Source organism: Aquarana catesbeiana, linkage group LG04 (genome assembly GCF_042186555.1).
Source record: "Aquarana catesbeiana isolate 2022-GZ linkage group LG04, ASM4218655v1, whole genome shotgun sequence".
In the NCBI taxonomy this organism is placed as follows: Eukaryota; Metazoa; Chordata; class Amphibia; order Anura; family Ranidae; genus Aquarana; species Aquarana catesbeiana.
Genome location: NC_133327.1, coordinates 195,452,509 through 195,478,932, shown reverse-complemented (window position 1 = coordinate 195,478,932; position 26,424 = coordinate 195,452,509). Strand labels below are relative to the sequence as shown.

Genomic DNA, 26,424 nt, shown 5'->3' with positions numbered 1-26,424 from the left:
ATGTATGTATGTATGTATGTATGTATGTATGTATGTATATGTGTATATGTATATATATATATAAAATTCTATAATCTGGGTAATTTTCTAGCAAAAAAATGATGATTTTACATGCAGGAGAGGAGTGCCAGAATAGGCGTGGTATGGAAGTGGTTAAAATAGAACTATGGTCAACCTATAAAATCTTATAATATATGTAGGATCTGAATCTTTTGTGTGTTTTTTGTTATTTTTTTTTTTTCTGTAAATACGCGTTGGTCCTGCCAGTAGATCCATTGGATAGACACTTCTTTTAATGGGTGACATTGCTATTAAAACACAATCACTGTGTTGTCACCCTTACTCGTGCTGTAGCTGCTTAAGTGCTGGTATGTTTTTTTGATATGCCTAGCTCTGCCCACAGCCCTTTAGATCAATTGACTGCACATTTACTTTATTTTCCTAACCTCCTAATGGTAAGGTAAAAGCCCTGCTCAGTTCCTCCCATCCCCTCCTCCACTTGTAGGGTGCAGGAGAATTACAGCTGGGAAGCTAGATTTCTCCTGCACCTTGCTAGTAAGTTACGACTTATAAAGAGGTAACTCACATTTTTAAATACATTTTAAATGTTGACTTTCTTTTAAAAATGCCTGTTTATTACTCTGAGAGGAAGAAAAATTATAGGCTTTAGATGGACTTAACCACTTCTGGACCGCCCTCTGCACATATACGGCAGCAGGGCGGCCCAGCTGTGCGAAACAATGTACCTGTACAGGGTTTGGTGCATGAGATGCTGTGGGCGTGGAGGTGTGTTCGTGGGTCCGGCAGACTATAGGTCTGCTGGCCAGCCACGATCGCGGTACAGCAAGGCAGAACGGGGATCAGCCTATGTAAACAAGGCAGATCCCCGTTCTGACAGGACACCATGGAGATCTGCTGTTCCCAGTGAACAGGAACAGCAATCTCTGTATTGTCCCAGTTAGCTAACCCCACCACCACCACCACCACACCCACACACACACACACACACACACACACACACACACACACACACACACACCCAGGGAACACTGTTAACCCTTTGATCGCCGTTAGTGTTAACCCCTTCCCTGCCAGTGTAATTTATACATTGATCAGTGCATTTTTTGTTTTTTAGCACCAATCACTGTATGGGTGTCACTTAGGGTCAGATTTGTCCACCGCAATGTCGCAGTCCCACTAAAAATCACTGATCGCTGCCATTACCAGTAAAAGCAATAAGAAAAAAAATGAAGTCCCTAAATCTATCCCCTATTTTGTAAACGCTATAACTTTTGCGCAAACCAATCAATGTTCACTTATTGGAATTTTTTTTTTACCAAAAAATATATAGAAGATTTTTTTTCGATATATATTATAGCAGAAAGTAAAAAAAAATGTTTTTTTCAAAATGTGACCTGAAAAGGTGTGTGTGTGTTTTTTTGTTTTGTTTTTTTGCTGGTGAACTGTGATTACGGGCAGCTACTGTAGTGAGGTTCTGGGTATTCCTCTCTCTTCTTTAAATTAATCTTTGTCGCTTTGACGTGGATACTATTTTCATTTTAATCATTTAAACCGCAACAACAAATGAACTGTAACAATGCTTTCATTACTTTTCAGTCAGAAGATCTGTTTTCCCTTATTGAGACTCATGAAGGAAAGCCTTTAAAGCTGTATGTGTACAACACAGACACAGACAACTGCAGGGAGGTAGTCATCACTCCAAACTCTGCATGGGGTGGAGAAGGCAGGTGAGTGCTCATAGACAGCTGCTGTATGGATGGGATCTTTTATGAAGAGATATCTGATTCTCAGTATTCAGTACTGCTGAGCACCTATGCTACCACTATATACCAAGGGGAATATAAACATTTTTGGGTTAAAGCGGTAGTAAACCCTCCTAAAGAAAAATGATTTTAACAATATTATAAAATAACTATTAATTTAGATTCAAATGGGCACTAGTAATAATAAAAAATAGTTCTTACTGTAGTTATTATTTATATTCAAAATGCTGCTGCTTCATAATAGCCGGCACCAACTCAACTGTGGTCCTCCCTGTCTGAATAACTATTTTTCTTTCTCGAACATCACGGGACACAGAGCCTCAGTAATTACTGATGGGTTATATAGGTATCACTAGGTGACTGGACACTGGTCACACCCTAAACAGGAAGTTCAACCCCCTATATAATCCCTCCCCTTGCAGGGATACCTCAGTTTTTACACCAGTGTCTTAGGTGATGGACGTGTAAAGATGTCCTGTGCTGAGCTCCAAAGGGAATATCCGATATCCTATACTGGGGCAAGCCAGGCGAACCGGATCCATCTCAAAGTGTCCTTTTCTAGGCCGAATTGGATGGTACCCGGGCCTCGTGTGCGAAGAAACGAGGTTTTACCTGTAACGCTTCTCTTTTTAGAGAGCTGGACCCTGGACCCCGCATATCAGAAAATGGTTTTCTATCCTTATTTCTGGCCGGGTGCTTTACAGGCCAGAACTGTGGATCCCCCTATTCGTAGGGGTCCCCGGTCTCTGAAGGTTTTTTCAAACGGAGCCCACCGTGAGAGGCGAAGATTGGGTCTGTGCAACAGAACCCTGCGGCTGGATAAGGTAAGGGAGATTCCACAGAATTTTTTAATTCTAGTAGGTTTCTCCTTTAACCACTTCAGCCCCGGAAGGATTTACCCCCTTCCTGACCAGAGCGCTTTTTACAATTTGGCACTGCGTCGCTTTAACTGCTAATTGCGCGGTCATGCAATGCTGTACCCAAACGAAATTTGCGTCCTTTTCTTCCCACAAATAGAGCTTTCTTTTGATGGTATTTGATCACCTCTGCGGTTTTTATTTTTTGCGCTATAAACGGAAAGAGACCGAAAATTTTGAAAAAAAATGATATTTTCTACTTTTTTGTTATAAAAAAAATCCAATAAACTCAATTTTAGTCATACATTTAGGCCAAAATGTATTCGGCCACATGTCTTTGGTAAAAAAAATGTCACTAAGCGTATATTTATTGGTTTGCGCAAAAATTATAGCGTCTACAAACTAGGGTACATTTTCTGGAATTTACACAGCTTTTAGTTTATGACTGCCTATGTCATTTCTTGAGGTGCTAAAATGGCAGGGCAGTACAACCCCCCCCCCCCCCCCCAAATGACCCCATTTTGGAAAGTAGACACCCCAAGGAAATTGCTGAGAGGCATGTTGAGCCCATTGAATATTAATTTTTTTTGTCCCAAGTGATTGAATAATGACAAAAAAAAAAATTACAAAAAGTTGTCACTAAATGATATATTGCTCACACAGGCCATGGGCATATGTGGAATTGCACCCCAAAAGTAGACACCCCAAGCTATTTGCTGAGAGGCATGGTGAGTATTTTGCAGCTCTCATTTGTTTTTGAAAATGAAGAAAGACAAGAAAAAAAAATATTTTTTTTTCTTTTTTCAATTTTCAAAACTTTGTGACAAAAAGTGAGGTCTGAAAAATACTCACTATACCTCTCAGAAAATAGCTTGGGGTGTCTACTTTCCAAAATGGGGTCATTTGGGGGGGTTTTGTGCCACCTGGGCATTCCATGGCCTCCGAAACTGTGATAGGCAGTGAAGAGTGAAATCAAAAATTTACGCCCTTAGAAAGCCTGAAGGCGGTGCTTGGTTTTCGGGGTCCCATACGCGGCTAGGCTCCCAAAAAGTCTCACACAGGTATCCCCATACTCCCCGTACTCAGGAGAAGCAACAGAATGTATTTTGGGGTGTAATTTTACATATTCCCATGGCATGTTTGAGCAATATATCATTTAGTGACAACTTTGTGCAAAAAAAAAAAAAAAAAAAAAAATTTGTCTCTTTCCCGCAACTTGTGTCACAATATAAAATATTCCATGGACTCGACATGCCTCTCAACAAATAGCTTGGGGTGTCTACTTTCCAAAATGGGGTCATTTGGGGGGGGGGGGTTTGAACTGTCCTGGCATTTTATGCACAACATTTAGAAGCTTATGTCACACATCACCCATTCTTCTAACCACTTGAAGACAAAGCCCTTTCTGACACTTTTTGTTGTTGAAAAAAATATTTTTTGGGGAAAAAACACACTTTTTAAAATTTGAAGCACTAAAACACACTATATTGCCCAAATGTTTGATGAAATAAAAAAGATGATCTTAGGCCGAGTACATGGATACCAAACATGACATGCTTTAAAATTGCGCACAAACGTGCAGTGGCAACAAAATAAATACATTTTTAAAAGCCTTTACAGGTTACCACTTTATAGTTACAGAGGAGGTCTACTGCTAAAATTACTGCCCTCGATCTGACCTTCGCGGTGATATCTCACATGCATGGTGCAATTGCTGTTTACATTTGACGCCAGACCGATGCTTGCGTTCGCCTTTGCGCGAGAGCAGGGGGGGACAAGGGTGCTTTTTTTTTTTTTTTTTTTCTTTATTATCTTATTTTTAAACTGTTCCTTTCATTTTTTTTTTTTTTTAATTAAATCATTTTTATTGTTATCTCAGGGAATGTAAATATCCCCTATGATAGCAATAGGTAGTGACAGGTACTCTTTTTTGAAAAAATTGGGGTCTATTAGACCCTAGATCTCTCCTCTGCCCTCAAAGCATCTGACCACACCAAGATCGGTGTGATAAAATGCTTTCCCAATTTCCCAATGGCGCTGTTTACATCCGGCAAAATCTAAGTCATAAAATGCTCATAGCTTCCGGTTTCTTAGGCCATAGAGATGTTTGGAGCCACTCTGGTCTCTGATCAGCTCTATGGTCAGCTGGCTGGATCCCCGGCTGCATTCTCAGGTTCCCTGTTGAGACAGGAGAGCCAGAGAAAAACACGGAAGACGGTGGGGGGGCATTCCCTCCCACTGCTTGTAAAAGCAGTCTAGAGGCTAATTAGCCACTAGGATTGCTTTTACATGAAAGCCAACCGCTGGCTGAAAAGAATGATACCAAGATGATACCTAAACCTGCAGGCATCATTCTGGTATAACCACTCAAAGTCGTGAATGGCGTACCTGAAGACAAAAAAATAGTTAATAATAAAGCACAGTAAACAGTAAAGTATAAAAAATTGCGTACCTGAAAAGCAAACATGATAAAACATAATAACAATAAAACATTGCAGAATAGAATACAGTAAAAAAGAGCAGAACAGTAGAGAGAGAATAGAGAGAGAGAGAACAATAAAACAACAACTATTTTTTTTTATTATATATATTTTTTTGTGTTTTTTTTTTTACACTTTTTTTGTAACTGTAACTTTTATACCTATAACCGGTTCCAGGTTCGGGTCTCTCAAAATGCGATGGCTTCTTGGGAGACCCTGTGAAAGTGTGCCTAGTCTGTGCAGTGCTGTACCCTACGCTAATACTCAACTAGTGAATGGTAGCGTTCAAAACATTCACCAATGCAAAGACCAGGATTGTCAGCACAGGAGGGACAATAATAGCGGGTGTCATGCCTATATCCGCGCTTGCTGCAGACACGACATCTTTTTTTGGGGGGGTTCGTTGGGTAGGGGTACTCGGGAGGACATAAAAATGCCTCTCATGCAGCTGACTGCATTTGGTTGGGGATGTGAAAGGGGGAAGTACGGGTGCTGCAGAAGTGGTGGGTTCCCAATTGGGATTGGCGATTGCAGCAGGAAGGGCATTATGTGCACGACGGGCCTGTGTTTGTCTTCTACTTAGTGGCAGCGGGATACTACTTGTGCTTGCCACCTCACCAGCTTGAACTGCACATATGGGACTCGCCACGTCACCAAGTGTTACAGCAATGCTGGTTTGACTACGACCAGGGTGTACTAGGCCGCTGGTGCTTGCCAGTTCACCAAAACGCTACCAAAAAAAACTGTTAGCGATCGCAGGGATCAGGCCTGACTCTGCGAACGCTGCAGTTATGCGTTTAGTGTTTTGTAAGTGACAGTGATCGATACTGCACTTGGGTGGGCTGGGCTGGGCCGGGCGGAGGGGCAAAACGCAGGTGCTAGCAGGTATCTGGGCTGATCCCGCTAACGCTGCGTTTTTGGGAACCCCTAAACTGCTGGGGACGCTAGTACAGATCTGATCGGATCAGATATTGATCCGTTCAGATACTATACCACTAAGGGAGGTGTATGGTGCGTGCGTGGGTGTTAGCGGTACTGGCGCTAATCTGACGCTGCCTGGGGCAACGCATATCACCGCCGGGCGATCAGGGGGCTAAACCTTTATTCGGTAATAAACGGCAGGTGCCCTGACACTATAAACAATAAACGAACTAACCAGCGTCACCCGTAACAGTTATACGGTGATCACTGGTGAAAGGGTTAACTAGGGGGCAATCAAGGAGTTAAAACATTTATTAGGTAGTATATGGGGGTCCCTGACACTATAAAACGCTGACGGCGAACCTAAATATTTACCTCCCTAACTAGCGTCACCAGCGACACTAATACAGCGATCAGAAAAATGATTGCTTAGCGACACTGGCGACGGGGGGTGATCAAGGGGTTAAAACTTTATTAGGGGGGTTAGGGGGGTACCCTAGACCTAAAAGGGGCTAACACTAACTGCCCTACCACACTAACTGTCACAAACTGAAAAAAAAAAACTGCTTGGTGTCAATGTGACGGGGGGAGGGGTGATTAGGGGGTGATCGGGGGGGGATCAGGGGGTAAAGGGGGGTGTAAAGTATGCCTGGCATGTTCTACTGTGTGTGTGTGTGTGTTGTGTGTTGGTGCACTCACATTGCAGTCTTCTCTCCTCGGCACCGGAACGGAAAATACGAGCCGAGGAAAGATGACATAATTTCCTCTGCCTCTGTGTACTATACAGAGGCAGGGGAATGATCTCATTGGCTGGGAGCGATCGCGAGGGGGGGGCACGAATGGATGGCCTCCCCCTCATCTCTGAACGCTCCCAGACCAAAGCCGACCGCCTCGGGCACCGGGGGGGGTGTCCGATCGGACCCCCCGCCCGCGGGAAGGCAATCACGTACCAGGTACGTGATTTTGCCTGCCCGTGCCATTCTGCCGCAGTACATCTGCGTTAGGCGGTCGGCAACTGGTTAAGGTAAATGCATGCTATGCCTATTGTCGCCACTGGGGGCTGCCAAGAGCACATACCTTCTCATGCTGATGTCTGTCTCAAGTGTTCACGCTGCACAAGCTCCTCTGGCCGGCTCAGGTAGGATGGGATGGGGGGCTCTCCTTAGGGATATCTCCCCCCAGATTAGGGGGAGGCCGCAGGTGGGTTGCAAGGCAGTTAAACACCTCAATTTCGCCGCCATTTTGCCACGTGCATGGCCCCATCTCTACCGGCCTCTCTCCTTCCTCCCCCTCCCCCAGCCTTCCCTCCATGCTGATTCCGGAGGGTTGGCTCGCACTGGAAGCGTGCGGTTTTTGAAAAACGAGGGGGGGGGGGGCGGGACGTCAGCACAGTGTGCTCAGACGCCCAAGGGTCGGCTGCAGGCTATTAAAGACACTGATTACAGGTGCACTAAGCCTTTTGGAGGGACACAGAGCTGACGGTCGCATGTAAGGTGGGACACAAGCATTCTCCTAGGCAGCATTTACTAAGGTAACACCAGACTGGGCATTTGGTAGCAAGGCTTTTAGCCAGACTACATCGCCCAGCAGTCATTTTGTGATACCTCCACCTTGTTGCTTTGCACTATGGGTAGAAGAGGTTCAAACACCCCAAGAACCAGAGACTCTAGGGGATCTCGTTCAGGTTCTGAGGACCCCCTGTCTGCAGCATCCCCCCCCCCCCCGAGGGGCCAGGGACGGCTAGCCAGGGAGAGCCGTTTGGGTCAGGGGCTACACCTGCTTCTGGCACTTCAGCTCCTGTATATATTACACAGGAGGTTTTTTCCTCAACCATTAATGGTATAGAGGAAAGATTAATGGCCATAGTTGCATCTTCACTCAGTGGAAGAAAACGCACTAGGTCTTCCTCTATTTCCCAGGACCCTCAGGAGAGGAGCTCTGGGATAGGGGAGAAAAATCCCTTTCAGAGGATCGGGATGGGACGGATGATTCCTTCTCTGAGGAATCAAGTGGAGAAGGGCCCTCTTCGCTTCTCAGGATGAGAAAGGTCTTAATACAGATCCTTGCTGGATGGGTCCGCTCCACATTTAAAGTACCCGTATCTGAATCAGTTAAAGAACCCTCTATTTCTTTAGGGTCACTGAAGCCTCCTCAAACAACACATGCTTTTCCTGTTCATAGTGTACTTGCAAAAGCTCGTTGGTTCTGAGTGGGATCACCCAGAGAAACGTTTTTTCCGCCTGGATAAGTTTTCAACACTTTATCCTATGGAAGAAATGTTTATAAAGATGTGGGGGATACCGGCCGTTGATGCCGCCATTTCCTCTGTAGTCTGACTTGTCCGGTAGACAATGCTCAGAGGCTTAGGGATCCTGTGGATTAAAGGATGGAATCCCTATTGAAGGATGTTTTCTCCTTAGCAGGTTTAGTAGCTCAACCTGCAGTGGCAGCGTTTGGAGTCTGTCAACACTTAAGAGACCATGTTAAGCAGGTCATCAAAGTGTTACTGGAACAGCAGGCCCAGGGGGTGGCTAACCTTCCAGTGGCCTTATGTTTTGCTGTTTACGCCATTAGAAATTCTATCATGCAAACCCCTCGTTTTTCACTTGGGTTGGTGCGTATGCGTAGAATCTTATGGTTGAAAAATTGGTCAGCTGAAGCACCATGTAAGAAACTTCTGGCTGCATTTCCATTTCAGGGTGCAAGGCTGTTTGGAGAAGACTTGGATAATTATATTCAAAGGTTCTCTAGTGGGAGAGCACTCTATTACCTGGTAAGAAGAGGAGTAAGCGTCCCTCTTTCAAACGGACTCTTTTCCCCAGTGCCAGGGGCATCAGCCTCTAGGCAGTCGCGACGGCCTTCTCCGTCTGGGTCAAGAAACAAGAGTCAAACCCCAGAGACAAAGAAGTCCTGGGGGAAGAAGCCTGCTAGACAGGACTCTAAGGCCTCTTTATGAAGGGGCGCCCCCGCTCGCTCGAGTGGGGGGAAGACTGCTACAGTTCTCAAAAGCTCTGGCAGGAGGATTTCAGGACAGGTGGGTAATCTCCACGGTAACCTTAGGTTACAAACTGGAGTTCCAGGAGTTTCCCTTTCCTCATTTCCTCAGATCAAGTGTTCCCATCGATCCAGAGAAGAAGCAGTCGCTCCTTCTAGCGTTACAGCGACTTTTGTCGCAAGAGGTCATTATGGTGGTTCCCGCAAAGGATCAAGGATTGGGTTTTTATTCCAACCTTTTTACGGTCCAAAAGCCAAATGAGGATGTCAGACCCATTCTGGAGCTAAGGGATCTGAATCGATTCCTAAGGATTCGGTCCTTCCGCATGGAATCAATTCGGACAGTAGTCTCCATCCTGCAGGGAGGAGAATTTGCTGGCATCGATAGACATCAGAGATGCATATCTGCATGTGCCCATTTTTCCTGCTCATCAGAAGTTTCTGCACTTCGAGATAGGAGGGCGTAATTTCCAGTTTGTGGCTCTGCTTTTCGGGATAGCCACTGCACCTCGAGTGTTCACAAAGATCTCCTCCTCTGGCCAGATTAAGGGTTCAGGGTATAACTGTCATAGCATACCTAGACGACCTTCTCATGATAGACCGGTCGGTAGCCTTGTTGAACGTGAACTTGAGGACCACAGTCAAGTATCTGGAACACCTAGGTTGGATCCTCAACCTAGAAAGATCTTTCCTAAAACCAGTAAGAAAACTGGAGTATTTGGGTCTGAACATAGATACAAGCCAGGAAGAAGGTATTTTTTCCTCAGGCAAAGATCACTGCCTTAAGGGAGCTGATTCCGGTAGTCAGCACCGGGAAGGGTCCTTCTGTCTGCCTTTAGTATAAGGCTGCTGGGAAAGAGGGTAGCTTCGTCGAAGCAGTTCCCTATGCTCAGTTTCAGTCAGGACTGTTGCAACACAGTATCCTGTTGGCCTGGAACAAGAGGGTTCAGGCATTAGATTTTTCGATGCACTTGTCTCAGGCAGTGCATCAGAGCCTCAATTGGTGGTTTAATACCCGAAAGCTTGCAGAAATGGAATTCCTTCCTACCGGTCACCTGGACGGTGGTAACAACAGATGCCAGTCTTTCGGGTTGGGGAGCAGTTCTGGAACAGTCTGCGGTCCAAGGGGTATGGTCCAAGACCGAGAGGTCTCTACCCATCAACGTTCTGGAGATCCATGTGTCATAGCTGCCCTAAAGGCTTGGACTCTCAGGCTACAGACTTGCCCAGTCAGGATTCAGTCCGACAATGCCACAGCAGTGGCTTATATCAAATTTGTGGCAGGGACAAAAGATCCTCTTGCAGATGGGACGGATGCGGTGGTGATTCCGTGGCATCGGTTCTCACTGGTTTATACATTCCCGCATATTCTGCTACTGCCACGATTCCTTTGCAGGATCAGGCAGGAAGGTCGGTACTTCTGGTAGCCCCAACTTGGCCCACTTGGTTCCCCGTGGACCCTACCGTCACGCCCAGACCTGTTATCTCAGGGTCCAGCGTTCCATCCTGCCTTGCAAACGTTAAAATTGACTGTTTGGCTATTGAGACCCAGGTTTTGAAGAGCCATGGGGTTTCAGGTCCTGTGATATCTACCTTGATCAATGCAAGGAAGCCAGCTTCCAAAGTGATTTATCATAGAGTCTGGAAAGCTTATGTATCCTGGTGTGAATCCAGGGGTTGGCATCTCAGAAAATATGTGATTAGTAGAATTCTTGATTTTCTACTATTGGGATTAGAGATGAAGCTGGCCTTGAGTACCATCAAGGGCCAGGTCTCCGCCTTATCAGTATTATTTCAACGGCCACTTGCTTCGCATTCTTGGGTCCGAAACTTTATGCAGGGGGTGACGTGTCTTAATCTCCGGTTAAGGCGCCTCTAAACCCCTAGGACTTGAACTTGGTTCTGTCTGTTTTACAGAAACAGCCCTTTGAACCAATATGTCAGATTCCTTTGGTGTTGCTGACAAGGAAGTAAATTTTTCTGGTAGCCATCTCTTCTGCTAGAAGAGTATCAGAATTAGCAGTTCTTTCCTGTAAAGAGCCTTATTTGATTGTACACAAGGATAGAGTGGTGTTGCACCCTCATCCTAGTTTTTTTTACCGAAGGTGGTTTCAGATTTTCATCTAAACCAAGACATTGTTCTGCCTTCCTTTTTTCCAGATCCCTGTTCTTCGGAAGAAAGGTCACTACATTCTTTGGATGTAGTAAGAGCAGTCAAGACCTATCTGGAAGCAACTGCTCAAATTCGCAAAACGGAGGTTTTGTTCGTGCTGCCAGAGGGTCCCAATAAAGGATAGGCAGCATCAAGATCTACCATTCCTAAATGGATTCGACAATTGATTATTCAGACTTACGGTTTGAAACAAAAGATTACTCCATTTCAGATCAAAGCACATTCCACAGGGGCTATTGGTGCTTCTTGGACAGTGTGTCACTGGGCCTCTATGGCTCAAATCTACAAGACCGCAACCTGGTCTTCAGTTCATACATTCACCAGATTTTATCAGGTGGATGTGAGAAGGCATGAGGATATCGCCTTTGGGCGTAGTGTGCTGCAGGCAGCGGTACAGGGTCCTCAGGTCTGATTGCATCCTACTTGGTTGTGGTTCCCCTCCCCTCAGGTAGCATTGCTCTGGGACATCCCATCAGTTATTACTGAGGCTCTGTGTCCCGTGATGTTCGAGGAAGAAAATAGGATTTTTTATAACAGCTTACCTGTAAAATCCTTTTCTTTCAATGGACATCACGGGACACAGAGGTCCCGCCCCTCTTCTAATACACTTATATTGCTTGGCTACAAAACTTAGGTATCCCTGCAAGGGGAGGGATTATATAGGGGGTTGAACTTCCTGTTTAGGGTGTGACCAGTGTCCAATCACCTAGTGATACCTATATAACCCATCAGTAATTACTGAGGCTCTGTGTCCCGTGATGTCCATCGAAAGAAAAGGATTTTACAGGTAAGCTGTTATAAAAAATCCTATTATTTCCACCCGCAGTACATTTTCATCTCTGTAATCTCGCGCATGCGCAGTAAAAGCATTATCCAAGCCTCTTCTTCGTTTCCTGTTACTACGGAAACTAAGCATAGCGAATCAGTGCTTGCTTACTCCAGAAACAAAGCAGAAGCATCGTGGGATGTTGGGGCTGACGTCAACAACAGGAAATTACGCAGCCCGACAGACACAGCATTTTTCTGTCAGGGTCTCGGCTTGCGGGAAAGATAGAATATACGGCGTATGCGCGGGCGATGTCATCCCTAACTAAAATATCAAAAACTCGCAAGGCGTGCAGGTAAATAAAAAATGACTTATGGCAAATTATTTTAAACACTGCAATTGCTAATATAATGGAAAGTCATGAGAATGGGTATATAACCGCTTGAAAGTGGATGTAAACCCAAATTTTTTTCCTTAAGGCTTGCACCATGTATAGGATTTCATGTCATCTGTGCCCAGTCTTGCCACAAAGAGTTAATCCAGCTCTGAGCACTCCGCTTATCTTTTTTTAGTGAGATAAAAATGGTCAAACAGAGAAATAGAGGTCTTTTCTCCCCCTTACTGTGAGTGACAGGTGATTTACATTTCTCATGCACTAGTGTGAGGCATTCTGTGTACTTCACACCCCCCCCTCCTTTCTTCTCCAGCTCGCCCAGGATTGGCTGCTCCACACCTCTGCATGATTGGGCATGCTGAAGCCATGTGACTTTCCTGGGTTTTGTCTGGATGTTCGTGATCATGGGGCATAATCCACAAGACCAGCAGAAGTTCGGTGTAAGACATATGGATACCTGGCCAAGGTGAGTGTAGAGGTGGGTGGGGAGTCTACTGACATCTCAACGCCACCCACCGAGCTCTAGACAACAGACCTGCCCACAGAATCTGCCGTTTTCGGGTCTCATAACAGAGGGGAGACATTTGACAGGTAAGGATACATGCAGGAGGCATGTATTTCCTTATAGATAACCACTATGGCAGTAGTTTAGAAAGAATGAGAGTGGGTTTACATCCACTTTAAAGTCATAACTGTAGCACCCCTCCCACTCTTTGCCCAGCATCCTGCATTTAACAGATCAACAAGTATATTCCTGTACTTGTGATTTTTAAAGGGAGTTACACATATATTCTGTAGGGGTCCCAGTCCTTTCCAGTGTTATACTCTCTTGTCCCTAAACCAGCAGGATATGTGCTGTGCAACTCAGCGTTGCAAAGCCACTTGTCAAAATCCTGCTGGTTGGGCCACATATATACTGTATGCTCTCCATTGAATCGTATGGAGAGTTTGTATTCTGCCAAAGCATGAAAAGTAACTCTCCATCGGAATCCATGTAGAACATACATGCGGGCCTGGCCAGCAGGATTTTGACAAAGTGCTGAAGAGCTGCACAGCTGATCTTGCTGTTCTGGAGATGGGCAAGTATAAGAATATGTAATTCCCTTTTTTTTTTAAATACTGCAAGTACAGAAAGTAAGCTGGTCTTTCAGAAATCCTGTGTGCTCCTTCTTTTATTTTATTAAATTATTTATTATTTGTACCCATTTGACTAGAAGACTCCACATACCTTACACCCCTCTCTGTGTCGCTACACATGCGTAGACTGACTCCCCCCCCCCCCCATTTTTTTTTGAGTCCCAAGAACATGCTCACACACTGTGTTCAGGAAAAGGGCTCTTGAGAGATGTATTTCTGGGGGTATGCCTACTTTAGATGCCCCTGAAAGATTTTAAAAGCCCGGTAAAGCTGTCATGGGGAGTAATAAAGGTTTGTTTTTGTTTTTCTCACTAGATGGATAAGATGAAATCATTAAAAAAAAAATTGTTAGGAAATGATCTGGAAATAAGGAGGGGGAGGTATGGGGGTAATGTGAGTAATGCCTGGATATACAATGTAAGGCTGATACCTTTTGGCTTTCTGCTACCTAAAAGAGTCAATTATCTGGCTGTTTTTTTACTTTTTGCTATAATAAATATCCCCTAAAAATATATAAAACTATATTTTTTTCCTCAGTTTTGGCCGATATGTATTCTTCTACATATTTTTGGTAAAAAAAATCTCAATAACCGTATATTGATTGGTTTGCGCAAAAGTTATAGCGTTTACAAAATAGGGGATAGTTTTATGGCATTTTTTTATTAATCTATTTTTTTTTACTAGTAATGGCGGCGATCTGCAATTTTTATCGGGACTGCGACATTATGGTGGACACATCGGACAATTTTGACACATTTTTGGGACCATTGCCATTTTTACAATGTAAATCAATACATTTCAGTGCTATAAAAATGCATTGATTACTATAAAAAATTTCACTGGCAGTGAAGGGGTTAACCACTAGGGGGCGATCAAGGGGTTAATGTGTTCCTTATTGTGTGTTCTAACTAAATGGGGGGGGTGGACTGTGTAGGGGAGATGACAGATCGCTGTTCATACTCTCGCAGATCCCGGTTCTCCGTGTGCCCTGAGCGATCGCGGGAGCCCGGCGGTGATCGCGACCACCGGGCACTCGCATAGGCTCCGTGGGCTAACAAACCTAGTGGCCAAATCTAGAAGCGACGTAACATGATGGCGTTTTGCGCAGCTGAGCCATGTTGCCGCAGTACAACTGCGGCGGCTGGTCGGCAATCGGTTAAATTAGAACTTCAGCCAAAATCATTCATCTTCACACAGCTCTGGCACTCTGCATCGCCAGACAGATGAAACAACTATTATTGGAGTTCTGTTGCTTCCTTTGTCACTTTTCTGCTCACAGGACTGTGAATCGGCATTATTATTATTATTATTATTTCTTTCTCGAACAACACGGGACACAGAGCCACAGTAATTACTGATGGGTTATATAGGGTATCACTGGTGATTGGACACTGCCACACCCATCAGAAAGTTCAACCCCCTATATAATCCCTCCCCTTGCAGGGATACCTCAGTTTTTATGCCAGTGTCTTAGGTGATGGATGTGTAAAGATGTCCTGTGCTGAGCTCCAAAGAGGAATATCCTATATCGGGGCAAGCCAGGCAGATCGGATCCATTCAAAGTGTCCTTTCGTGGCCGAATTGGATGGTACCCGGGCCTCGTGTCCGAAGAAACAAAGTTTTACCTGTAACGCTTCTCTTTTAGAGAGCTGGACCCTGCATACTAGAAAATGGTTTTCTAGCCTAATTTCTAGCCGGGTGCTTTACAGGTCCAGAACTGCAGGATCCCCCTATTCGTAGGGGGCCCCAGTCTCTGACGTTTTTTTCAAACAGAGCCCACCGTGAGAGGTGAAGATTGGGTCTGTGTAAACTGAACCCTGCGGCTGGATAAGGTAAGAGGAGATTCCACAGAATTTTTTAATTCTAGTAGGTTTTCTCCTTTAAGGTAAATGCATGTTATGCCTATTGTGACCACCGGGGGCTGCCAAGAGCACAAACCTTGTCATGCTGATGTCTGTCTCAGTGTTCATGCTTCACAGCGTCTCCGGGCCTCAAGGTAGGATGGATGGGGGGGATTTCTCATGTTTGATGTTCCCCCCAGGCTAGGGGGAGGCCACAGGGGTGTAGAAAGCGGTTATACTGCTCGGGCACCGCCGCCTCCGCCGCTATTGCCGCTTTCAGGCTTTCACTACCAGCCTCTCTCCCTCCTCCCCCTCCCCCAGCCTTCCTCCATGCTATTTCTGGAGGGTCGGCCAGCGCGGGAAGCGCTAATTTTTTTGAAATTCGGGGGGGGGGGGGGCGGGACGTCAGCACAGGTGCTTAGACTCCCACTCAGGCCAGCTGCAGGCTATTAAAGCACTCTGTACAGGTGCACACAGCCTTTGGATGGACACAGAGCTGACGGTCGCATGTAAGGTGGGACACAGGCATTCTCCTAGGCAGCATTTACTAAGGTAACACCAGACTGAGCAGTGGGTAGCAAGGCTTTTAGCTGGACTACATCGCTCAGCAGTCAGTGTTCATTTTGTGATACCTCCACCTTGTTGCTTTGCACTATGGGTAGAAGAGGTTCAAACACCCCCAGAACCAGAGACACTAGGGGATCTCGTTCAGGTTCTGAGGGCCCCCTGTCTGCAGCATTCCCCCCCCCCCCCCCGAGGGGCCAGGGACAGCTAGCCAGGGAGAGCCATTGGGGTCAGGGGCTACACCTGCCTCCGGCACTTCAGCCCTGTATACATTACACAGGAGGTTTTTTCCTCAACCATTAATGGTTTAGAGGAAAGATTATTGGCCGTGATTACAGCTTCACTCAGTGGAAGAAAACGCACCAGGCCTTCCTCTGTTCCCCAAGACCCTCAGGAAGAGGAACTCTGGGATAAAGGAAAGGAATCCCTTTCAGAGGATCGGGATGGGATGGATGATTCCTCTTTGGAGGAATCAGGTGGAGAGGGACCCTCTGCGACTTCCCAAGAGGAGAAAGTCTTAGTGCAGATCCTTACTGGATTGGTCCGCTCCACATTTAAGTTGCCCGTACCTGAATCAGTTAAAGAACCCTCTTCTGCTTTGGGGTCACTGAAACCTTCCCAAGCAGCACAGGCTTTTCCTGTTCATAATTGACTTGAAAAGCTCATTTATTCTGAGTGGGATCACCCAGACAAATGTTTTTTTTCCGGCGAGAACGTTTTCAACACTTTATCCGTTGGAAGAAAAGTTTGTTAAAATGTGGGGAATACCAGCCATTGATGCCGCCGTTTCCTCCGTAAATAATAATCTGACTTGTCCGGTAGAGCTCAGGGAGCCCGTGGATTAAAAGATGGAATCCCTATTAAAGGATGTTTTCTCCTTAGCAGGTTCATTGGCTCAACCTGCAGTAGCAGCGATTGGAGTCTGTCAATACTTAAGAGACCATGTTAAACAGGTCATCAAAGTATTAAGTGAAAAACAGGCCCAGGGGTTTGCTAACCTTCCTGCGGCCTTATGTTATGTGGTTGACGCCATCAGAGATTCTATCGTGCAAAACCTCTCGTCTTTCACTGGGGTTGGTGCATATACGTAGAATCCTATGGTTGAAAAATTGGTCAGTCGAAGCACCATGTAAGAAGCTGCTGGCTGGGTTTCCGTTTCGTGGTGCAAGGTTGTTTGGAGATGACTTGGATGACTATATCAAGAAAATCTCTGGTGGGAAAAGTACTCTCTTACCTGTCAAGAAGAAGAGTAAGCGTCCCTCCTTCAAATGGACTCTTTCCCCAGCACCAAGGGCTTCAGCCTCCAGGCAGTCTCGACGGCCTCCTCCGTCTGGGTTCAGAAGCAAGAGTCAACCCCAGGAACAAAAGAAATCCTGGGGGAAGAAGCCTACTAGGCAAAACACTAAGACACTTCATGAAGGGGCGCCCCCCCTCTCGATCAAGTGGGGGGAAGACTGCGACAGTTCTTAGAGCTCTGGCAGGAGGACTTCCAGGACAGATGGGTAATCTCCACGGTAACCTTAGGGTACAAGCTGGAGTTTCAGGAATTTCCCTCTCCTCGGTTCCTCACATCAAGTGTCCCCAGAGAAGAAGCAGCCGCTCCTTCTAGCGTTAGTGCGACTTTTGTCGCAGGAGGTCATATGATGGTTCCCACAAAGGACCAGGGATTGGGCTTCTATTCCAACCTTTTTACGGTCCAAAAACCAAATGGGGATGTCAGACCCATTCTGGATTTAAGGGATCTGAACCGATTCCTAAGGATTCAGTCCTTCTGCATTGAATCAATCTGGACAGTAGTCTCTACCCTGCAGGGAGGAGAATTTCTGGCATCGATAGACATCAGAGATGCATATCTGCATGTGCTCATTTTTTCCTGCTTATCAGAAGTTTCTGTGCTTCGAGGTAGGAGGGCGCCATTTCCAGTTTGTGGCTCTGCCTTTTGGGATAGCCACTGTACCTCGGGTGTTCACAAAGGTCTTGGCCCCTCCTCTGGCCAGACTAAGGGCTCAGGGTATAGCTGTCATAGCATACCTAGACGACCTGCTATTGATAGACCGGTCGGTAGCCTCCTTGAATGGGAACTTGAGATCCATGGTCAAGTATCTGGAACACCTAGGTTGGATCCTCAACCTAGAAAAATCTTTCCTAAAACCAGTAAGAAGACTGGAGTATTTAGGTCTGATCATAGATACAAGCCAGGAGAAAGTATTTCTACCTCAGGCAAAGATCACGGCTTTAAGGGAGCTGATTCTGGCAGTCAGGACCAAGAAGGGTCCTTCTGTCCACCTTTGTATGAGGCTGCTAGGGAAGATGGTGTCTTCATTCGAAGCAGTTCCCTGTGCTCAGTTTCATTCAAGAATGCTGCAACACAGTATTCTGTCGACCTGGAACAAGAAGGTTCAGGCATTAGACTTTCCGATGCACCTGTCTCATGTGGTGCGTCAGAGCCTCAATTGGTGGCTCATTCCCGAAAACCTGCAGAAGGGGAGATCCTTTCTACCGGTTACCTGGACGGTAGTAACAACAGATGCCAGTCTGTCAGGTTGGGGAGCAGTTCTGGAACAGTCTGCGGTTCAGGGGATATGGTCCAAGACAGAGAGGACCTTACCCATCAACATTCTGGAGATCCAGGCGGTATATCTAGCCCTAAAAGCCTGGACTCTCAGGTTACAGGGCTGCCCGGTCAGGATCCAGTCCAACAATGCCACAGCAGTGGCTTATGTCAATCATCAGGGAGGCACCCGGAGCCGAGCTGCTCAAAAGGAGGTGAACCAGATCTTAGTCTGGGCAGAGATGCATGTGCCATGCATATCGGCAGTCTTCATTCCAGGGATAGGGAACTGGCAGGTGGACTATCTAAGTCGCCAGCAGTTACTCCCAGGGGAATGGTCTCTACACCCCGACGTCTTTTGGGCCATATGCCAAAAATGGGGGGTCCCAGATGTAGATCTCTTTGCATCCCGATTCAACAAAAAGTTAGATAGATTTGTGGCAAGGACGAGGGATCCTCTTGCATGCCGGATGGATGCGTTGGTGATTCCGTGGCATCAGTTCTCACTGATTTACGCATTCCCGCCTATTCTGCTACTGCCACGACTCCTTCGCAGGATCAGGCAGGAAAGGAAGTCAGTACTTTTGGTGGCCCCCGCTTGGCCCAGAAGGACTTGGTATGCAGAAATAGTAAGGATGACGGTGGGTTCCCCGTGGACCCTACCAGTATGCCCAGACCTGTTATCTCAAGGTCCAGTGTTCCATCCTGCCTTACAAATGCTAAATTTGACGGTTTGGCTATTGAGACCCACGTTCTGAAGAGTCGTGGGCTTTCAGGTCCTGTCATATCTACCTTGATTAATGCAAGGAAGCCAGCTTCCAGGATGATTTATCATAGAGTCTGGAAAGCTTATGTATCCTGGTGTGAATCCAGAGGTTGGCATCCCAGGAAATAGGTCATAGGTAGAATTCTTGATTTTCTACAATTAGGATTAGAGATGAAGCTGGCCTTGAGTACCATCAGGGGCCAGGTCTCGGCTTTATCGGTATTATTTCAACGGCCACTTGCTTCGCATTCTTTGATCCAAAACTTTATGCAGGAGGTGATGGATCCTAATCCTCCGGTTAAGGCGCCCCTAAACCCCTGGGACTTGAACTTGGTCCTGGCTGTGTTACAGAAACAGCCTTTTGAACCAATAAGTCAGATTCCTTTGGTCTTGTTGACAAGGAAGTTAATTTTTCTGGTGGCCATCTCTTCTGCTAGAAGAGTTTCAGAATTAGCAGTCCTTTCCTGTAAGGAGCCTTATTTGATTATACACAAGGATAGAGTAGTACTGCGCCCTCATCCTAGTTTTTTACCGAAGGTGGTTTCTGATTTTCATTTAAACCAAGACATTGTTCTGCCTTCCTTTTTTCCAGATCCCTGTTCTCTGGAAGAGAGATCACTACATTCATTGGATGTAGTAAAAGCAGTCAAGGCCTATCTCGAGGCAACTGCTCAGATTCGCAAAACGGATGTTTTGTTCGTGCTGCCAGAGGGTCCCAATAGAGGACAGGCAGCGTCAAAAGCTACCATTTCTAAATGGATTTGACAATTGATTATTCAGGCTTACGGTTTGAAACAGAAGATTCCTCCGTTTCAGATCAAGGCACATTCCACAAGGGCTATTGGTGCTTCTTGGGCAGTGCATCACCAGGCCTCGATGGCTCAGATCTGCAAGGCCGCAACCTGGTCTTCAGTTCATACATTCACCAGATTCTAGATGCTTACCTGTAAAATCCTTTTCTTTCGAAGGACATCACAGGACACAGAGGTCCCGCCCCTCTTCTAATACACTGTATTGCTTGGCTACAAAACTGAGGTATCCCTGCAAGGGGAGGGATTATATAGGGGGTTGAACTTTCTGATAGGGTGTGCCAGCGTCCAATCACCAGTGATACCCTATATAACCCATCAGTAATTACTGTGGCTCTGTGTCCCATGATGTCCTTCGAAAGAAAAGGATTTTACAGGTAAGCTGTTTTTAAAAAATCCTATTTTTTATACAGGATTTGTATAGTGCCGATAGTTTATGCAACGCTTTACAACATGAGGGCAGACAGTACAATTACAACACAATGCAGTACAGTAGGAATCAGAGGGCCCTGCTCATTAGAGCTTACCATCTAGGGGGAACACTACTGACTTATTGTCCAGTAAGCAGAGAGGTGACACTGTACACTGCAAAGCTTAGTGGAAAATGAAGGTTTTGCTCGCCTGCCTATGCAGTGTGGAAAGCAAGACTGAGAAGAGAATTACAAATCCTTTTAGTGGGCTTAAATGTACAAATATTTGTATTTCAGTTGTGTATCAAGTTGTTATAATGTAATACCGGGGAGCACAGTAATGACTGTCCTAAGTTGTCTATACACTATATACAATCTGTACGATCCCTTTTTACATCTACCATCAACTATGTAGTGCAAGTTCCTGCCTGATTTGCTACAAATCAAATAGATTATTTAGGTTTGTTTTTCATATTACAGTTTTGGTAAGTCTACAATCAGGTTCTATAGTGTATAGCCAGATTTAGATAGTGGAGACCCATGTCTACTATTCATATTGATAGTTTTCTACTCCTTGCAGTGTTTTTTCTTGTCTGGAAGTTGAATCTCTGATATTTTCTGGTGTTGGAAGAAAGGTGGAACAAATCTCCTGTCTTGTCCGTTTCCTCTCAGTGTTTAAGGCATATTATGTATTTGTTATAGAAATATTGCAAAGGAGAGTAGGGGAAGCCCAGAACAATTCCAAGGATTCCTAATTTCAAAATAATAATAAAGTGCCTCAAGTATTGCTTCTACTTCAGATATTCTGTGAGCGCTATTTCTGTGCCGGGGTATCAAATATGTTCTTCCCACTTTCCTCTGAAAATCCTCTCTTCCTACTCCCTTCATTAACTTCATACAGGCATGTTATGAGATATTCACATATAGTTCCACAGTATTCCTTTTACTTATCTGGAGGAGGAGAGGGGACTCGTCCCTGTCCCACAGAATCTCGCCGGCGGGCTCTCTCCGATCAGCTGAGCCTCCCTCTGCTCTGCTTGGCTCCACTCGGCTCTTCTTAGAAATCCACGGCCCGTTGTTCGCTCTTACTAAGCCACCCCCAACCTCCTCCGAGTGGCCGAACTCCAACCGCTGATGGCCGAGCGTCTCCTCCTCCTTACCTGTCTTCGGATCCTGCCGGATGCTGCATGTTCTCCGGACCAACCGGGAGGTAAGAGGAGGGGAGTGGAGGTATCTACTCCTGTATTCCCCGTCCGTCTTCCGTCCTCCCGCAGCAACCACCCGTATCTTCTGATAAGAAGCGGGGGGTGGAGAGGCAAAGAGATAACCCCTTGACAGCGGCACATAGTGCCGCCTTATCAGTGCCCGTCATTGAAGAAAAAAAAAAACATACTTTTTTACAAAAAATTTTAACAGAAACAAAGAAAACCTTCCTTATATTTTCGGTCTTATTTTATTTGTTGCGCAAAAAATAAAAATCACAGAGGTGATCAAATACCACCAAAAGAAAGCTCTATTTGTGGGAATAAAATGATAAAAAAAATTTGTTTGGGTACAGTGTAGCATGACCGCGCAGTTGTCATTCAATTTGCGACAGCGCCGAAAGCTGAAAATTGGTTTGGGCAGGAAGGTGTATAAGTGCCTGGTATTGAAGTGGCTAATTGACAATTGCCCGGTAATGTGACGCTGTACCCAAATAAAATTGATGTCCTTTTTTTTCTTTCCCCCACAAATAGCGCTTTCTTTTGGTGGTATTTGATCACCTCTGTGGTTTTTATTTTTTGCGCTATAAACCAAAAAAGACAGACAATTTAAAAAAAAAATTTATATATATATATTTTTTTTTTTTTTTTACTTTCTGCTGTTATACATATCTCAAAAAAATGTAAAACAAATTTCTTTAGGCCAATATTTATATTCTTCTACATATTTTCGGTAAAAAAAAATCCCAATAAGCGTATATTGATTGGTTTGCGCAAAAGTTATAGTGTCTACAAACTTTGGGATAGATTTAGGGATTTTTTAACAAATTTTTTTATTGGTTTTTACTAGTAATGGCGGGGATCAACCGTTTTTAGTGGTAGGACTGCAGCGGACAAATCTGACCCCAAGTGACACTTTTTGGGGGCCAGTGACACCAATACAGTGATCAGTGCTAGAAAATATACTTATTACTGTATAACTAACACTGGCAGGGAAGGGGTTACCATCAGGGGCGATCAAAGGGTTAACTGTGTTCCCTGCTAGTGTTTTTCTAACTGTGTGGAGGATGGACTGACAGGGAGAACACAGAGATAGCTGTTCCTGATTACTAGTAACAGAAGATCTCAGTGTACTTCCCTGTCAGAACGGGATCCGCCTTGTTTACATAGGCAGGTCCCTGTTCTGCCTCTCTGTGGAGCGATCGCGGATGGCCATTGGGTCCGCTGGACCCACGTTTTTTTCTCCCCCACCGTGCAGCAGGTGCCCACAGTATCTAGTGCACAAAAAAAACGTACAGGTGCATTGTATGGCGCAGTAGAGCAGCTCTGCCACAGTATATATGCGTTGGGTGGTCTGTAAGTGGTTAAAAAAGAAAAAAAAAAAAAAAAAAAAAAGACTGGAGCTCTTAAGTATCACTAGATGTGAATTTAAAGTTGGTTAAGCAGGCCATAGATTTTATTTTTTTTCCCCTGCAACTACGGGTTGCAGGAAAGAAAAATTCAAAACATGCCATTCAGGATGGGACTTTAGAGGTACTGGAACCCCCCCCCCACCCCTCTGAATGAAAGTCAATAGATGGGTAAAGGTAAAAAAGTATTTATTACACAAATGGTAAAAACACAACATACTGGGGGTCTAACCCCTAAAAAGCCAGTAATTGTTCCTTCACATACTAACAAAACAATAACAATCACCCCTGGAAGTAGTTTCCTTCCCGCATGTAATATCATATATATATATATATATATATATATATATATATATATATATATATATATATATATATATATATATATATATATATATATATATATAGGAAAATCCAAAATAGGTTACAGCAGGAAATAACTCGTCCCGGCCCGTTGCTTTTCACCTCTATTGGATTCTTCAAAGAGTGCAGGGGATATGTGTGGTTGTGAACAAAATTGATAAAGGAACAGAACATTTAGCGATGTCAGGAGAGATGCTTATATTCCTCACTCCACTGAGATGCTGAAAAATTCACATAAACAGACACATGGACAAGGTCGAAACCAGCCCTACTTCCAGGCTGCAGACACCAACCCCAGAGATCAGGGAACAGACGCCAAGAAGCGTAGACTTGTATGGTCAAGAAGCCCAAAATTGGTGATATCTCCTAAATGTGCGTGCAAAGAATGGATGCAACACCTCAGATAACAAATCCCCCTTAGGGTATGTCAGTAGCCCAGAGGATCCAGGGAAACACTACAACAAAGGGCAACAGGTGCCAAGGTGTTGCCCCACTGACCTGAAGAAACATGCATACAGATCGCCTTTATTGATGCGTTTCTTCAAAGGGTTCAGGGGATATGTGTGGTTTGGCACAACTAAAAAACAAAAATATATACATAATACACAATCCATAAACAATAAGAATTTATTATTTACTTTGTCCTCCAACTTATAACTGATATAAGAACATAACATTTAGTGCAATGTCAGGAGAGATGGATATAACCCTCACTCCGATGCTGGTTGAAGATGTTGGAAAATGCGCAGAAACGGACACGTGGGCGAGGTTGAAACCAGCCCTACCTCCAGGCCGCAGATACCAACCCCAGAAATTCGCTCAACAGTCAGTGTTGATGGGGGAATCCCCCCCTGTGGAGCTATTGTGTTCTCCCTGCGAGGGGGGTGCGGGAAGCCATCCCTGATGGGAGAACACAGTGATTATTACTAGCGTCTATACCTGCTGTAACAATCGAATGAAAATCCGGCATTCTGTTTGTTCCTAAGTTGATCGACTTGCGTACAATCAGCCTGCCTGCCCATACATGGTTTGAATCTTGGACGCCTATGGCCGGCTCTAGTTGGAAAGGTTTTCTTGTTCAATAATTTTAATTAACAATTTCATATGTACAAAGTACGAATAGATCAAATGTATAACGTGTATAAAGACATCAAACGAACAATGTTCATATGGTGTCTCATATTTGAACAGCGTTGTCTGACAGCTTTCTTATCCAATTTTATTGTGCAAGGGGAAAAATGAGAAAAGAGAAGAAGCAATGTACAGTTGTGCTCATAAGTTTACATACCCTGGCAGAATTTATGATTTCTTGGTCATTTTTCAGGGAATATGAATGATAACACAAACATTTTTCTTTCACATTCATGGTTAGTGTTTGGCTGAAGCCATTTATTATCAATCAACTGTGTTTACTCTTTTTAAATTATAAACACAACAGAAACTACCCAAATGACCTGATCAAAAGTTTACATACCCCAGTTCCTAATACCGTGTATCATCAATACCTTTATCATACCTTTATCATCAATGACAGCTTGAAGTCATTTGTGGATGAGGCTCTTTATCTTCTCAGATGGTAAAGCTGCCAATTCCTCTTGGCAAAAAGCCTCCAGTTCCTGTAAATTCTTGGGCTGTCTTGCAGGAACTGCACATTTGAGATCTCCCCAGAGTGGCTCAATGATTTTGAGGTCAGGAGACTGAGATGGCCACTCCAGAACCTTCACATTATTCTGCTGTAGCCAATGATAGGATGACTTGGCCTTGTATTTTGGATCATTGTCATGTTGGAATGGACGGACAAGGAGGAGGCTGGATGGCGCAGACTTCATATACGCCCAGCCCTGCTGTGAATAGGAGGGGACATTGTACGGCGTAATATGGCTTTCCTTCCCCCGCATCAATACTGACACGGCGGCAGATAACCTGACTCGAGTATAAGCCGAGGAGGGCATTTTCAGCACAAAAAAAGTGCTGAAAAACGCAGCTTATACTCGAGTATATATGGTAAATTTAAAAAACATTAGGAAAAAAAAAAAATGTTCTACTTACCAGAAACCCCTGTAGCTAGGCAGTCTTCCTAATCTGCCTCTTCCTAGTCCACAGAGCTGTTCCATCACTTCCTCCTCTTTGGCGAGCTCCCCCGTTGTCTTCTGGCACCTGTGTGGGGGGCCATTTACAAAGCACTGCGCGACTCGCGCATGCGCAGTAGGAAATGGGCAGTGAAGCCGCAAGTCTCCACTGCTGGTTTCCCTTAGTTTCAATGGTGGCGCTGGCACCTGATCCGATGGACGGATCGGCCTCAGGGGCTGACATCGCGGGCTCGCTAGACAGGTAAGTGCCCTTATTAAGAGTCAGCAGCTACAGTGTTTGTAGTTGCTGACTTTAAAAAAAAAAAAACAAAAAAAAACCAGCTGGAATACCGCTTTAACTACAGAAGATAGTTAGCGATGTTTAAAGATACTTCAACAATTGATATGTGAAATTGTGGGCTAGTCATGACCTACTCCTTTAACTGAGTCCATCTGAAGTTTTCAGAACAGTAAAAAAATAAAAATAAAACATTTTGTAATCGCTTCTAATCCATATATGTTTTTTTTATTTTTTTTTGTGACAGGATCTTGTGCATTTCAGAATAGTCTCCATCCACTATACTAATATGTATTGTATAGCTCTAACATTGTGTGTGTTTTTCTTCTCCTCAGGTTTACCCACAGTTCCCGTATTAACCCCACAAATGAATAATTCCCTCGCCTTTGTTTGTCTAAACCCAGCAGTCTCTTTGCCAGGTAATTTTATGTCGGGCTGCTTTGAAACATTTGATATTACAGAACGTGTGTGTGAAATTCTACAGAATGTTGTAGATTCTCTTTATGAAATCCCCAGAGTGTGTTGGGTAACACAGTTGACAGACCAGCAACTGTCAGACTTAAGGTGACATCTGAGGCTCTGATTGGTACTGATCAGCAATTACAGTACTCTTAAACTTAAAATGAACAGGGCTCT

The 26,424-nt window shown here is 44.8% G+C and overlaps 1 long non-coding RNA gene across 1 annotated transcript in view; it reads left to right on the top strand.

Moving 5' to 3' along the window:
- LOC141141455 (uncharacterized) overlaps positions 1-26,213 on the top strand; it is a 47,031-nt gene extending 20,818 nt beyond the window's left edge. Inside the window, exons 4-5 of the long non-coding RNA XR_012244089.1 lie at positions 1,618-1,748; positions 26,124-26,213. This is a non-coding gene — a long non-coding RNA (uncharacterized lncRNA). The remainder of the gene's footprint in view (positions 1-1,617; positions 1,749-26,123) is intronic.
- Positions 26,214-26,424: the final 211 nt, after the last annotated feature.